Raw genomic sequence first — 13,468 nt, 5'->3', positions numbered from 1 at the left:
AGAAATGTTTATCAAGATGTTTTTTTATATATATCCAAAATTTAGAATTTTTGGAGTTCGTGTACTATTTATTTTGATGGGATTTCGGTCACTGTGTAAACTGCCTAGATTTACCCTGATTCTATGGATGTTCATTTTTATGAGCGGAATGGTTGGGGTGTCGAGGTTAAATAGTTGCTACCCTCGTGACTGGAATTGATGTTTGAATGTGTGTTATATGAGTTGATTTGAGGATGAAATGAGGATGTTTCGGGGCTGGAGTGAGACTGAATAGAGTGCCGGACATAGTGAGTTGGAATTGACGAGCTTAGGGCTCGATTTAAGGACAAATGGTGTCGGTTTGGTGTGTGGTAGTGTGGCTGGATTGTGGTGTTTAATATGGTTGGAAATGAGCTTGGGAATGCCGAAATTATGCTATGGTCTTGGCTGTGATTGTGGGCCCGTTAGCGGCCTTGTATGTTTGTTGAATTGTGACTTGATTGCTTGAAATGTTGGTGGTTATGTGCACGCATGGGCCGAATTAAATTGATTGTCAATTGGCTGTGTTTGAGTGTCGATTGAGCATGAGAAATGCGTGGTTTGATGAGTGCACGGGCCAAGTGTGAATGGCCAATATGTTGAGCATGTGAACGAGTGAGAAAGTGCACGTGGTGCAACACGTGTGATAATGGAAATCCCTGAGGCGGTACGATTACACGGGGATATTGATCCGTCCTGAGGTGGTATGACTACGCGGGACGATGCCCGGTATTACCGGAGGACGGCCAACCTGAGGCGGTACCATTACGCGGGTTATGTCGTAGGTGGTGGGTGTTGAGCCTGAGGCGATACCACTACGCGGGCAAGATACACGGCCTGAGGCGGTATCATTACGCGGGCCCTAGAGCGTTGTGATGAGTTAGTCGCAGTGTACCTGAGGCGGTATCATTACGCGGGTCACTGGCGAGGCAAGTGTGAGATGGTCGCAGTAAACCTGAGGCGGTATCATTACGCGGGTCACTGGCGAGTGATATGGAAAAGATGTGATGAGATCGGAATGAATGCATGAAATGTAATTAGAACATGCATGTGAGTGGAATAGTGCTATTGTGACTAACGTGCAGGTTGCACGCTGGAAAGGTCCAGGTAAGTGCTGATTGTGTGCCTGTAATGTAATAGCTGAGTGTGATTGTTTGTCGTGATTGTCTGGAGGTACGTGATAGCCTAGGTGGGGTTTAGAGTGTGTGCTTATTGAGATGTGATCTCATGGTTGTTTCAACCAACAATTTCAGAACCCCGGCCTGAGCAATGAATCTTCCTCCGCCGCCGCAGCGTTTGGGATACCGATGCACACCGACCATAACGTGGTAGAGTACCCAACAGACGAGCAAAGGTTCAGAGGGATTCAGACTTAGATTCCGGGGAGACGGAATCGGAGTGGACGCCGTCTAGCGGGCGTCAAGGATAGTTTTAGGGTCATAGTAACTCTTTTGGAATGTTCAACTTTTTAAGATAGGGTATACCCAGGCTGTTGATCTTTTTGAACGTCGGTGGTGCAGGATACTCGGTGTGCATGTAAATTATTGTATGGGTTGTATACGGTGGATATTGTATAAAGTTGGATAAGTATTGGATGTTTATTCTCGCTTGTACCCTAGTTAATTATTGTCCGGGGTATTTGTGGCTTTCGCTAGTTGATTTAACTCTTTAATAAAATGAAATGAGGTCGGCGATTTTCTGGGACGTCGCAATATTCGACCAGAGAAGGGATGTTGCGAGCTCAATGGGGTTCGGGGCGTGACAACAGTTGCGAACAACTTAAAGACTGGTCTTCCCAAACTGACAGTGCTAAGGAATTTATAAAATTTGTGGGAGAGTGTTCTTAAACTACTAATAAATCACTTGTTGGTACATTGATGAGCACTTTGACCACTATAAAATATGATGATTTGCGTACCATGTATGAGGATGTACTTGATATGACGAACTTAGCATCAAAATTAAGGATTTTGGGAATGAACGTGGATGAGTACTTTCTAGTATAGTTCATACTTGATTCCTTGCCTCATGAACAATATGGGTCATTTCTCTTACCAAAAAAAAAATATGGGTCATTTCAGATGAATTACAACACTGTAAAGTATAAGTGGAATGTAATTGAATTGGCTAGTATGCTTGGTCAAGATGAAACAGGGATAAAAAATCAAAAGGCTCATTTTGTTCATTTCTTAAGCTATCAAGAAGCTAAAAAGAAGCTAAAAAAAAGACCCTTACCAAAAAAAAAAGAAGCTAAAAAGAATTCCAAAATAAACAGTAGAAAGAGCAAGAAGAAGGATTACATAACCTGAATGACTCTTCTAAGGCTTCTCAAATCCACATAAAGGAATACCATCTTATTAAGTGTCACTTTTGTAATAAAATTGAACACTTGAAGAAAGACTGCTAGAAACGTAAAGCTTGGTTTGAAAAGAAATGTTAAACTTGTGCTTTAGTATGTTTCGAATCCAAACTTTACTGAAGTTCCTCATAATACTTGGCGGATTGATTCTGGTGCCACCACTATGTTTCTAATATGATGCAAGGATTCCTTACGATCCAATCCATAAAGCCAAAGGACCAATATGTGTTCGGGGGAATAGAAACAAAGTTCCAATTGAATGCATTGGCACTTATCGGTTAATCTTAGATAATGGACATTATTTGGATTTGTTTCAAACCTTTTATATACCTACATTTTCCCGCAATTAAGTTTGGTTATGGATCTTTCAGTTTATTTAAGAATAATAATCTTATTGGAATTTGAATTTTATGTGATGGTCTCTACAAGCTTAAACTTGATAATGCTTTTGTTGGGACTTTAATGACCTTGCATTATAATGTTGGCACCAAAAGCAGTTTAGTCGATGAGAATTCTGCTTACTTGTGGCATTAACATTAGGGTCACATATCCCAAAAAAAGAATGCAAAGATTAGTGAAAAATAAAATTCTTCCATATTTGGATTTTACTAATATTGGAGTGTGTATTGGTTATATTAAGGTAAACAAATACAACATACTAAAAAAGGTGCCACAAGAAGCTCATAGTGTGACATTTCGAATTTCGACCCACTTGGTATTTATGAAATGCATAATTTCAATAACGCACTTGTAGTAAATCTCACCCAGACTTGATCACTCTTGGGACACTAACTAGTAGGGAAAGGCTAATTAGGGATCTAGATTCGTGCGACCATAGAACTTGATCATGGACTGACTTTCGACCATAAGGATTGTTGAGGTGATATTTTGGGTTAATATAGACCGATCTAAGGTTGGTCATGGATCGATTTGCGAATGCCATATAACTGGATCGCGAGTGATTCCGCCTCGCCAGGATATGAAATTGCGAACGATCCCAAACCTGTTCCAAACGATCGCGATCTTTAGAACTAGTGATTGATCATCGCAATTATATGACAATCAAGGTCACCATGACTCAAGTGAGCTTAAACGTGATTCGATTTAGTATCGACCACGGGTCGAATACACGAATTTTCCCGGAAGCCGCCCGTTAGTTTGAGATAAGCTCAAGTTGTGTTTATTTGAGTTTGGCTATTAAATAGAGACCGAGTTTGGGCATGGAAAATTTCGATAGTCATGATATAATATTTGGACGACGTCAGAAGTACCGTGGTCAGTTTTGAATTTGCTCGAATTCGTCAGAAAATTGGAATTTTGGAAGAAAATGGAAAATGACCGTTTTGCCCTTGAGATTTTATGAAGGCCAAGTATAAATGAGAGGGGCATTTTGGTCATTTTATAACAACTTTAGAGATAAAAAATTTTGGATGGTTTTGCCCCGGCACTTTTTGTGAAATTCCAACTTTGCCCTTGGATATTTTTTATGGGATTCGATCTGGGCCGTCGATTTTTAGATAAGATCGAATCGTGGCTGTCGGATTAAAAGTAGAGAGAGGGGTAGGATGGTAATTTTTCCTAGGGGTAGACTAGGCTAGGCTTTTTCTTTCTTTCTTTTTTCTTTTTCTTTCTTTTCCTCTCTTTTCTCTCTCTCTCCCTCTCACTCTCACGATCACCCTCCCCTTTTTTTTCCTTCTTCTGGCCGTGAGCTTCCCTCCCCTTCTCTCTCACGTGAGTTGGCCAACCGACCGGCCAATCGTCGTTCGTTCGTCGCCGTTTCGTCGAACCGTCGCTCGCCTTTTTGCCGTGTCGCACCACCACCGCCACCACCGTCTCTCTCTCTCACGTTTTTCCCACCGAGAAACACCCTCACCAGCCCCATCTCAGCCCAGCACAGCCAAGAAAGCCAGCAGCCAATCGCCGCCGTTCGCCGCCGCTCGTGACAGCCGGTGAGTCGCCGGTAACCCTTACCGCTTGTTGCCGCCGTCGCTGCCGCTGTTTGTCCTCTGTCCAGCCACCGCTGAGGCCTCGATTTCGCGTAGGACCACAAGTAAGTGATACCCTAACCCTTGTCTAGGATAACGGGTAATTTCGGGTTAGTTCGGGCCCATTTTAGCAAGTTTTAGGGGTTATTCGTAGAGAAATGGTTAGACTGCTTTGGCTGAGCTGTTTGGATGAAATTGTGATGATTTTTGAGGTAGATTGGAGGTTAGAATTGATTGATTTTGTGATTGGAATAATTACGAGTGATTATTGTAACTTATTGCGTGAAAAACAGGCCTAAATGTGCCGTTATAGTGATTTTTCTGTGGTGGCTGAATCACTGTCCATTCTGTGGCTGAATTGATGCATATTGGTGTTTGAGACATAGTGCGTGTTGGTTTGGGGTTGTCGGTAGGAGTACGACGGCTGTGAGTGGTAAAATTTAGCTTAAAATGCAAAAATTCGCGTTAATTGTGCACGTGCGAATTGAATTGGTAAAATTGTGAGTTGGCATGGCTTACTGGTAGCCTGTATATGTTGGATGACATGTGCGAGTTGGTCGTATGACATTGGCATGTGATTGGGTGATTGATGTGTTGCGCGATCATTAAATACCCTGAGGCGTTTTTACGCGGGGTCCAGAAAATAATTGGAAAATGGGTGCACGTGTGATAATATAATCCCTGATGCGTTTTACGCGGAGAATTGAACCCGTCCTGAGGCGTGTTACGCGGGACGATGCCCGGTTTTATCGGAAGACCGCCAATCTGATGCGTTTTACGCGGGTTGTGCCGTAAAAAAGAGATCGGTGTTGTGCCTGAGGCGTGTTACGCGGGCTAGAGACACTGAGCCTGAGGTGTTTTTACGCGGGCTATAGAAGTGTTGTCCAACCTGATGCGTGTTTATACGGGTTGTGTTATAAAAAGGGAGATCGGTGTTGCGCCTGAGGCGTGTTCGTTTATGCGGGCTAGAGACACTGAGCCTGAGGCGTGTTCATTTACGCGGGCTATAGAAGTGTTGTTGGACCTGAGGCGTGTTTACGTGGGTCGGAAATGAATTGGATGCGTGTGCCTGAGTGAAATGATGAAAGTATGATATTGTGTCTATTATGCGAATATTGGTGTGGTTTTGTTTGAATGGCATCTTTGAGGGCGGCATATTATCGGTTGTTAATGGTAACGCTTGATTTAGCATGTGAAGTTTCGTGTGTGCCAAGTTGAGATGTTGGTGCCTACGATTGTTCTGGTTTACTGATTGTGTGATTGGCGTGCTTGAATGTGACCAGAGATACGTGTTAGCCTAGGTTGGGTTTAGGGTGTTACTTGCTGAGATGTGATCTCATGGTTTTACTTAAAACCATTTCAGACCCCAAACTTGGATAATGGATAATCAGCCGCCTCACCGTTTTGGAATACCAATGCTTTTTGACCACTCAACAGTAGAGTTCCCTATAGATGAACAGTATACTTGGATTAAGCACACCAGTGAGATTCAGGTAGACGTAGGTGTCCCAGAGTGGCAGACTCACACTTATACAGCCTGGACTTTCCGGGATGGGGCAAAGGAATTCAGGCCTGTTAGAGGTTTTGATGCTCCCTACGATGCATTTAGGGACTGGGATCCTTTTACCGTTCCTCCCCTTGATGGTGAGTTGACTAGTACCGGTCCTGGCCCTGGCCCTGTGCAGTCGGCCCCTTCGATTACCCCCGTTGAGTCTGCACCTATGGTGGTTGAACCACAACCCGAGCCCGAGGTACCTTACCAAGAACCGATTCCAATGGATCTAGGCTCAGACGATGAACCCGTAGAGATGGAGCCAGTGGAGAATCTAGAGGTGGAGCCCGAGGAAGAGCCCGAGGAGGAAACCGAAGAAGAAGAGCCCGAAGCGGAACAGGAGGAAGAGCTTGAAGAAGTGGAGCTTGAGGATGAGAAACCGGTTGAGGTTCCGTGGGAATCGGGAGATATAGATGACCCCATTGTGATCGAAGCTGATTATGAGCCTGCTGAGTCTTCGAAGTCTTCGGGGAATCAGACTGACTTCGATGAAACTGACTCTGAGTGGACCCCCCTCTAGAGCGACTAGGGGTTAGTTAGGAGTTTTAGGGGTTGGACCTATTTTTGGTAAGGAGCCTTTTTGACAAAGGGTTAGTCTACCGGGCCGCTAGTCCCTTTTTGTTATTAGCAGTCGTTAGTTTCGGAAGTTTGCTGGTGTGCTAGCTTGTAATGGATATTGTATATATTATGGGTGTAATATAGTGTTTGATGGTTTGGTGATTTGTCTCTCCCTATTACCCCATGATTATATCGTCAGGGATTTGTCTAATCGTTTCCGCTGCATTTGATTCTGATGTTTTGGGTTGGGTCGGCGATGTTTCCTGGGACGTCGCACTAATTCGACCTCCGAGGGGTGTCACGCTTTCGTTGGAGTTCGGGGTGTGACACATAGCTTCTTGAATTATACACATTGACATATGTGGTCCTTTTAATGTTCCATCTTTTGGCAGAGAAAGTTATTTTACCGTCTTTATTGATGATTTTTCACATTATTGTTATATCTATCTTTTGCTTTATAAATCTCAATTAATAAATGCACTAGAGGTGTATATTAAAGAAGTTGAGAGACAATTAGATAAAAGGTTGAAAGTAATAAGATCAGGTAGAGGTGGTAAATATTATGGAAAGTATAATGAATCCGAACAATGTTTGGATCCATTTGCTAAATTCCTTGAAAGACATGATATTTGTGCTCAATATACGATGCTAGGTACACCACAACAAAATCGTGTAACAAAAAGGCGTAATCTTACTTTAATAGAAACGGTTAGGAGTATGATGAGTTATTCATCGTTACCCTTATCCTTATGAATATATACATTAAAGACTTATATGTATTTATTAAATGGGGTTCCTAGTAAGACAATTCCAAAGATTGCTTTTGAACTATAGACGAGAAGGAAACCTAGTTTACGACACTTGCATATTTGAGTTGTCTAGTTGAAGTAAGAATTTACAATCCATATGAAAAAAAAAATTGGACTTTAGAACGATCAGTGTTTACTTCATTAGTTATGCAAAAAAAATCCAAAAGAGTATAGATTTGACTATCCTAATCATAGTATAAAAATTGTCAATCCGGAAACGTTAGGTTCATAAAAAATGGTGACATCAGTAGGAGTGAAAGAATGCGTGATGCTTGCACTGAAGAAGTTAGAATGGAAGTTCCTATATATTTAAAACTTCTAAAGTTGTTGTCCCTAATATTATAGTTCAATCCAACAATAATAAAAAAACAACAAATAACTTATCCAACAATCCACAATGAAAATGTCAATATTGAACCTACAGCAGTTGAGTCACAAGAAATAACATTAAGAAGATCTCAAAGAGAAAGGAGGTCAGCTATTTCTAATGACTGTGGTTTATCTATGAGAGTCAGAAATTGACTTAGGAATTGATAATGATCCCGATTCAATATCACAACCCATTTAATGTGATGATTCTGCTAAATGGTTTAATGTCATGGAAGAAGAGTTAAAATATCTGAATCAAAATCAAGCTTGGGATCTTGTCGAATTTCCTGAAAGATGTAAAAAGGTCAGGTGTAAATGGGTCTTAAGACCAAGCGCGACACAAAAGGTAATATCGAAGGCTATAAGGCCAAATTTGTTGCTTAAGGTTTTACTTAGAAAAAAGGCATTGATTATAAGAAGACATTTTCACCAATCTCTAAAAAAGATTCAATTAGAATCATCATGGCCTTAATGGTTCATTAAGATTTAGAGTTACGCCAAATGGATGTTAAAACCGCCTTTCTTAATGGGAATTTAGAGGAAGAGGTTTATATGGACCATTATGAGGGCTTTTCAATTAAAGAAAAGGAACACATGGTGTGTAAGTTAAAGAAGTCAATATATGGACTTAAACAAGCTTCCCGACAATGGTATCTTAAGTTTAATGATACCATAACTTCCTTTGAATTTAAGATAAATATTGTGGATTGGTGTATATATATGAAGGTCAGTGGGAGCAACTTTATTTTTCTAGATCAGTATGTTGATAACATTTTGCTTGCTACTAATAATCTTGGTTTGTTACATGAAAATAAGAAATTTCTCTCTAGGAATTTTGAAATGAAAGATATGGGAGAGGTAACATATTTAATAGGAACAAAAATTTTCCATGATAGATCACAAAGATTATTAGGGTTGTCTTAGAAAGTCTACATCAATAAAATTTTAGAGAGCTTCAATATGGATAAATGTTTAGCACAAGTTGTTCCAATTTAAAAATGGGACAAATTTGGCCTTATGCAATGTTCGAAAAATGAATTGGAACAAGAGCAAATGAGAAATATTCCTTATGCATCTGTCGTTAGGAGCTTAATGTATGCTCAAACTTGCACTAGACCAGACATCATCAGAATGGTGGACAGGTATCAAAGTAACCAAGGATTGGATCATTAGAAAGCTGTAGAGAAAGTTCTTATATACTTGCAATGAACTAAGAATCATATGCTCGCTTATAAAAGATCTAATCATCTTGAGGTCATTGGATATTCAGATTTAGACTTAATCAGAAGTGTCGATACAATAAAATCAACACTTGACTACTTATTCCTTTGTGCCGAAAGGGCAATTTCATGGAAAAGTACGAAACAATCAGTCATTGATGCATCCACTATGAAGGGTGAGTTTGTGGCATGCTTTGAAGCCACTATTCATGGGTTATGGCCGTGAAACTTCATTTCAAAGCTTGTGATTATCGACAGTATTGCCAAATCGCTGAAAATTTATTGTGATGATTATGCAGCAGTTTTCTTCTCTAAGAACGACAACTAGTGTCATTAAAGAACAAATAGTGTCCATTGAGCACGTTAGCATCAACCTTATGATTGTAGATCCCTTAACAAAAGGATTGCCGCTCAAAATATGTAATGAGCATGTTGAAAGGATGGGAATCGTTTGACGTCATTAATGATATTGTGTTATTATTCTATATGTTTATTTATTTGATACGTTGAGCTCATTTATGTGTTTTTGATATTTCATGTTTTCTATTCAGTATACATAATGGAAATAAATCAATGTTTAGCATATAGTCTCTAACAAAGACATTATAATTGGTCCATTACGATACTTCTCATTTGCGGATCATGTTAGGTAGAGAACTATAGTTGTAGTACATGGAAGGGAATGTGTTGATTAATGGCATACAACCACTACATTAGTTTTCTTTACTTAATTGTGGTTATTATGTGATAGCCAATTTAAGAAAGGTTTTAGCATAATGTTATTGTGCACATTATAGTCTTTATTAAATCATGAAAGAAAGGTCATATGAACCAAGTGGGAGAACGTAAGAATAATTGTGGGCCATTGATATGATATTATTAATGGTTTAATAATTATTTAAATGCTAAAAACCGTATTAGCTATGAAAAGTTGCAACTTTTATAAAAATAGAATATGAGAAGTTGCAACTTTTATGTGGATATAATATTCTGTGTGTTTTGATAGAAGGCACTTATTGAAAGCATCTATTATAGCTTATATAAACAGTTTGGTCCTCTCTCCCCACATACAGCGCAAGTTATATTTTATTCTCCATCAGATAAAATACATTAAGACAAAAGTGGGTTAAGGGAGAGAAATCGGATTTCTTCGTTTCTCCTATTTTTGCAACAATCATTTCCTCAAAGTTATCGCTATGGATTCATCTTTCTTGTTGTAAATAAATCATGAAGATCTAAGATTCTTTGATTACGAATTTCTGCATAATTGAATTACATTATTGCTAACACTCAAAAGTTAATACTGTAACATTCCGAACTTCGACCCATTTTTGGGATTTATTAAACGTGTATTTCGTCAGTGCACTTATAGTTAAATCTCACCCAGAACTGATCACTCTCGGGTTATTTTTAAATTTGAGATTTCGCTAAAATCGCGTTCGATCGAATTTGGCCATTATTTAGAGCCCGAACTTTGGTGTCGAATTTCTCGGAGTTTCGTGACGAATTTAATTGGATAGTGTCGATATTATTGTGGCCAACGTCGATATTGCCCGGAATTGGTGAAAAGTGAAATTTGGACCCGATGCGGATTTTGACTAGTAGACCTCCCTCTTAGTGTATTTTAGTTAGTGTTTTTGGCTTTTTCCTAATTTATAATTAGGGTTTTTCGTGGACCGTCGGATCAACTTCGAGTTTGAACGTGGGCTGTTGGATCACACTTGATTAATTTGACTCTCTCTCTCTCTCTCTCTACCTGCGCGCCCCCTACGCGCATCCCCTCTCCCCTCAGCTACGCACGTCCCCTCCCCCATCTCTCCATGCAGACTCTCTCTCTCTCTCTTCCCTTCTTTCTCTTTTCCCTTCTTATTCTTCTTCTCTTCTTTTCTTTTCCTCTTGGCTGTTGCATTTGCTTCTTCTTCTTTTGCTCGCCGACCGCCACTCGCTCGACCAACCACCACCACCACCATCACTGCCGCCTAGCCACCGCACACCGTCACCGTCGCCAGCCAGCCCGGCCGCGTGCCTGCTCGTCCGTCGTCACCTCGCGACCGCCCATCACCGATCCACCCAAGCCACCCGCAAGTACTACCCTCCGCCCAGACCAGTCGCCACCGCCGTGCGCCAACGTCGCTGCGTGTCCAACCGCCGCACGTCGCTCGCAGGGCTGCCGTCCAACCGCCGCTCCTGCCCCCGGCCACTCGCCAGCTCGCCTAGCAACTCGCCGCCACGGGTCTCGCTCAGCAGCTCGCCGTCGCCCGTCGCCAGCTTGCCGTCGCCATCAGCCGATCGCCTAGCTCGCCGGCCGTGTCGCCTCGCTCGCTCAGGCCGTCGCCCGTATGCCTGGCCGTTGTCCCTGCCTTGGCCAGACTGTCCCAGCCGTGGCCGAGCCTGTCGCCGGCGCGCCTAGCCGCCGTCTCGGCCGTGACCGAGCTCGCCCAGCCGCTCGCCCATCGTGCCCAACCGCTCGCCCGCACGCCTGGCCACTCGCTCGGCCATGGCTGAGAGTCCCGGGTCGTGGTCGAGGGCTGTGCTGGCCGTGGCCGAGCCCCTCGCCCGCGCCGAGCCCGCCGCTGCCCCAACCGGCCATTTGGCCCCCTTGCCGATTTTTCCTTGGGCCAAAACCTAGGTAAGTGACTCCCTAAACCCTACTTAGTACTTTGGGTATTATTAGACTTGTTTAGGGGTTGATGAGTGTTGGTTTAGTGACTAAGTTAGATATGGATTAATTAATTGAATGTGATTGGTTTATGGATTATTGTGGTGGTGATTTTGTGGCTAAATTAGTGATCGATCGAGATGGGTTCAACGACTGAGTTGTCGTGACATTTGTGGGTGAAATCGATGTCTGAATGTGATCGACTTGAAGGTCGTATTGGTGGGCTAATGTGGTGAACATGACTTGAATTTGAATTGTATGATGTGTTATATTGGTATTGGCGAATTGTGTGTGGCGTATGTGCATGAGGAATGTCCTAAGGAGTGGTCATGCGGGACTAAGCTCGGATTGATCGGAGGGCTGCCAACCTGAGGCGTGGTTACGCGGGTGTGGCTAGAAAGGCAAGAAAAGACCTGAGGCGTGGTTACGCGGATCGAGAGAAATGTCTTGAGGCGTGGTTACGCGGGAATGAGCCCGGATTGATCGGAGGGTTGCCAACCTGAGGCGTGGTTACGCGGGTGTGGCTGGAAAGGCAAGAAATGACCTGAGGCGTGGTTATGCGGGTCGAGAGAAATGTCCTAAGGGGTGGTTACGCTGGACTAAGCCCGGATTGATCGGAGGGCTGCCAACCTAAGGCGTGGTTACGTGAGTGTGACTAGAAAGGCAAGAAATGACTTGAGGCATGGTTACGCGGGTCGAGACAAATGTCTTGAGGCGTGGTTACGCGGGACTGAGTCCGGATTGATCGAAGGGCCGCCAACCTGAGGAGTGGTTATGCGAATGTGGCTGGAAAGTCAAGAAATGACCTGAGGCGTGGTTACACGGGTCGAGAGAAATGTCCTGAGGCGTAGTTATGCGGGACTAAGCCCGGATTAATCGAAAGGCTGCCAACCTAAGGCGTGGTTACATGGGTGTGGCTAGAAAGGCAAGAAATGACCTGAGGCGTGGTTGCGCGGGTCGAAAGAAATGTCCTGAGTCGTGGTTATGCAGGATTGAGCCCGGATTGATCGGAGGGCTGGACCTGAGGCGTGTTGACGCGGGTCGTGGTTAGTTGGTTGGACACGCATGCGAAATGTGTTTGGTTGAATTGGGTGAATGTACGTGGTTATGGCGCTCGAGTGTTTATGTTATGTTCTTGAGCTATTATTGCATTATTGTGATTTGACTAATGCGCGGAGTTGGCATGTGATTTGAGGCGAAGTGTACATGAGAATTCTATTATGTCTATTGCTAGATTGCATGTTGGGACTCGTCTGGATACGCATTGGCCTAGGTGGGGTTTACGCTGTCTGCTTATTGTGATTTATTCTCATTGCTGTAGTGCAAACCATTTCAGATCCTCGACCCTGACCTTGATCATGCTGCCACCTCGGCGTTTTGGGGTCCCTATGCATACGGTGCATGAGGAGACCAAGTATCCAGTAGGTCCACATCAGACTTACATTAGGCACCTCACTACAGTCTTGGTAGATGTGGGCTTAGAGGACTTGCAGCGTCACACTTACTTGGCCTGATTTTATCGTGACAGATTGGAGTTAGTTGGCCCAATCCGGGGTTTTGAAGGACAGCAGCATGGCAATGAGGATGCCGTGGATTGGGAGCCCGGAGACGTGTATGCTCTTGATGGTGAGATTCTGGACTCCGAAGATCCCCCGGAGAACCCTGGTCCCAAACCCGAGCCTGTACCAGAACCTGTAGCGCCTGCGGATCTCGAGCTCGAAGAGGAATTTGAGGAGTCCAAACCTGAAGAAGAGCCCGAGCCTGTGCCAGAGCCCATGGAGTCCGAGCCCGAAGAGGAGCCGGGTAGCGAGGAAGAGCCGATCGAGATCAACTCTGACGCGTAGTCGGAGTATTCAGGGTCTGATTCAGATTGGGCACCGTAAGAGCGTTTGGGTGCTGGGCTTAGAAGCTTTTTGGTAAAGCCCTTTTTGTGCAGCTA

The sequence above is a fragment of the Syzygium oleosum genome, unplaced genomic scaffold (assembly GCF_021117445.2).
Source record: "Syzygium oleosum isolate NSW1041296 unplaced genomic scaffold, Sole_v2.1 Sole_v2.08, whole genome shotgun sequence".
Taxonomy (NCBI): domain Eukaryota; kingdom Viridiplantae; phylum Streptophyta; class Magnoliopsida; order Myrtales; family Myrtaceae; genus Syzygium; species Syzygium oleosum.
Note: the sequence above shows the minus strand (reverse complement) of the source record.